The 3,578-nt window shown below is 37.3% G+C and overlaps 1 protein-coding gene across 1 annotated transcript in view; it reads left to right on the top strand.

The window, feature by feature from the left end:
* Nucleotides 1-3,578, top strand: part of LOC111152157 (defensin beta 114) — an 11,401-nt gene that overhangs the window by 453 nt on the left and 7,370 nt on the right. The window lies entirely within an intron of this gene.

Consider the following 3,578-nt stretch of genomic DNA (forward strand, 5'->3'; position numbering starts at 1 on the left):
TAATACTCCATAGTGCATATGGACCACATCTTCCTTATCCATTTGTCTGTTGAAGGGCATCTTGGTTCTTTCCACAGTTTGGCAACCATGGCCATTGCTGCTATAAACATTGGGGTACAGATGGCCCTTCTTTTCACTACATCTGTATCTTTGGGGTAAATACCCAGTAGTGCAATTGCAAGGTCATAGGGAAGCTCTATTTTTAATTTCTTGAGGAATCTCCACAGTGTTCAGTGTGGAGATTCCCCAACTCATTTTCTTTTAAAGATTTTAATTTATTTGAGAGAGGGAAAGAGAGGGAGAGCAGGAGCAGGGGGAGGAGCAAAGGGACAAGCAGACTCCCTGCTGAGCGCAATAAACCAAGAGCCCACACAGGGTTTGATCCCAGAACCCTGAGGTCAAGACTTGAGCTGAAATTAAGATTTGGTTGCTCAACTGACCAAGCCACTCAGGCACCCTTCAACTCAATTTGAAAATTAATACTATTAAGGTAGATCTTCTGACTTTTTAGGGCTTGATTGTTTTATGTACTTAAATTATTTTTAATAATATAAATTAAAAAAATTCATTTCTAAAATTCAGAAATAAAGACTCCATAATAAATTGAGTTAAGCATCCGACTCAGGTCGTGGTTTCTTTTTGGCTCAGGTCATAGTCCTAGGGTCCTGGGATTGAGCCCCCATGTTGGTCTCTGAGCTCAGCAAGGAGTCTGCTTCTCCCTCTCCACATGTCTCTCCCCAACTTCTCATGTGCTCTCCTCTCTCTCTCAAAACTTTTTTATAAATAAATAAATAAATAAGGCCCAGGGAAGATGAATGATTGAGAATAATGGTAAATATCTCTTGAGATGTCAATAACAGAATCTGTAAAATGATCCAGGATATAGTCTCAAAATATGCTGGGCAATGAGTTACAGTAGGAATAAAATGGCAATTAAAGAAATAATATCACAAAAAATCCTTGTTGAATTAGTTAATACATTAGTGAAGAAATTCAGCAATAGCTTTATGAATCAATTAAAAATAAATATTTAAAAAAATATGTACTGCAATGAAGTACATGACAGTGATTTTAAGATATTCTTGAGAGGTCTATCCTTTGAGGCAATCCAGGCTCTCTAACAATGAATATATAAATTGGTACTCAAAAGTGTTCCAATTTGGACCTAGAAAGTTGGGAATTCAAGAGGTGCAACATGTGCCAGAAAGAGAACTGAATTCAAACTTAGAAGATCTAGATTTTATTACTAACTTTCTACTTAATAGCTTCTGAACCTTGCCACTCAGAGAATTTAAGTGATTTGCCAATCTTTAACAACAACAAAAAGAGAAAATACAAGGGAATCAATAACAACCACAATTTTAAAAAAATAAAAAATCTGATGTAAAATATTGTGCTTGCTAATTATATGCACCTCAAAAGACGGCAGTTAGGATTTTGTGTAATAATGTAACAGTAAGTCGCCCTACAAACTGAAAATTCGTCTACCAATTTAGGTATTATTATAATTACTATAGTTGCTGATGTTATAGCTATTATTATTATTATTTTTTAAAGGCTTATTTTTTTTTAGAGAGAGACAGAGAGACAGCACACATGTGGGGGGGGGTGTGAGGGGAGGGTGGCAGTGGGAGAGGGAGAGAAAGTCTTAAGCAACTCTGTGATGACTACCCCGAGATCACGACCGGGACTGAAACCACTAGTCAGAGGCTTAACTGACTGCTCCACCCAGACGCCCCAGCTGTTATAGTTGTTATTCATAATGAAGGGGAATTGAGGAAGTGAGGACCTCAAATATGATTAGGGAGGATGCTTAAGCCCATGGTGCTAGTATGTCAATCAATAACCATGTGAAACTGAATGGCTAGTGATCTACTGAGCACAACCCTGGGCACTAAGGAAACAGTAATAAAGAAAGACACAGTAGGGGTACTTGGGTGGCACAGTGGGTTAAAGCCTCTGCCTTCAGCTCAGGTCATGATCCCAGGGTCCTGGGATCGAGTCCCACATCGGGCTCTCTGCTCAGCGGGGAGCCTGCTTCCCCCTCTCTCTCTGCCTGCCTCTCTGCCTACTCATGATCTCTGTCTGTCAAATGGATGAATAAAATCTTAAAAAAAAAAAATACACAGTAATTCTTCAGGCATACTTAAAAGCTAGTTGAGTATACTCAGTTAAAATCAATGAATTGCTTGAATTAGAAGGTTTATAGAAGGTTTATAGAATTAGAAGGTTTATAGATATATAATCTGATCCTCCAGATTAAACTGAGATATCTGCTTTTGCCTCTTTCTATGCAAGAGGAAAATGACATCAAAGGAGAGAGTTTTCCAAGGTCACAACTAGTATACTGTGTGTGATAAGTGGAATATAAATATTGGAATACAGGATCCTAGCATATTTGCTCTTTCTATTTCATCATGATTTCTATAGAAGGCACTGAGGCTAAAGTCCAAGATGAATAGATTATTTGGTCAAAAGCATTGAGGTCACATGGGAATATGGGTGTGCTTCAGATGTGTAGGGACTATACCATTTGCTAAGCATTGCAGAAAATTTTAAATAATGTAATGAAGACACTTAGTGTATGAATATGACCACAAACTTTCCTTTACCTTTTGATCATTCAAACAGATACTAAGTTATAATGTGTACTGAAATGGACAGAATGCCCTATATTTGGCCTTTATGGGACCGAAGAAACAGGAAGGGTGATACAAAGTGTCAGAGTGAGTGGCTTTAAAGGTGTTCATAGAATAGTACATATCAGTTGCCCAATGGTATGGTTTGGTTATTGGTAGAACCCCAAAGTCATTAAAGAAACAATAAAAAATATTCGGTCTAAACGGAAGATGTTAGATGAGTGATCCAAGCAGAGGGGTACCATGCTGGAGGGCGAGTTGTAGAAAATTGATAGAGAACAATACTGACAATGGTTAAAACATGACAGAATGAACAGTATATTAGATAGTATTTTAATACAAGCATAAAATAATCCATAGATAGTGAAAACAGCACAATATAGTGATTTATAGAGTGAACTTGTCATCAAATAGATCAGGGTTTATATTAAGGACCTGAGGCTCCTTTGTAGTTGTGGAGAAACTTTAATTCTTTTAACTGTACAATGGAAAGGTAATTTTGTAAGGTTTTGCAAAGACTCAGAGATAATGTAAGCAAAATCTTTATCACATTCAATATCATATTGCAGTATTTCAAGAAATGGGAAAATAGAAGTAGAGTATAAAACAGAAAAAGAGGAGACAATGTAGTTGAGAAGGAATACAAGATACTTAGTATAGCCAGTTGTTAAGATGTCTCAGAATGGACCTTAAATGGCACAAACATGGTGGCCTTGGAAACTTTATGATATATTGCATGTGCATGGGAGTTTGAGTCTAAAATAGTGGGGGAAAGACATTCACCTGTGTTGAAATGAGTATAGCCAGTTGTTAAGATGTCTCAGAATGGACCTTAAATGGCACAAACATGGTGGCCTTGGAAACTTTATGATATATTGCATGTGCATGGGAGTTTGAGTCTAAAATAGTGGGGGAAAGACATTCACCTGTGTTGAAATG

Source organism: Enhydra lutris, unplaced genomic scaffold (genome assembly GCF_002288905.1).
Source record: "Enhydra lutris kenyoni isolate GAN:26980312 unplaced genomic scaffold, ASM228890v2 scaffoldscaffold28, whole genome shotgun sequence".
Classification (NCBI taxonomy): Eukaryota; Metazoa; Chordata; class Mammalia; order Carnivora; family Mustelidae; genus Enhydra; species Enhydra lutris.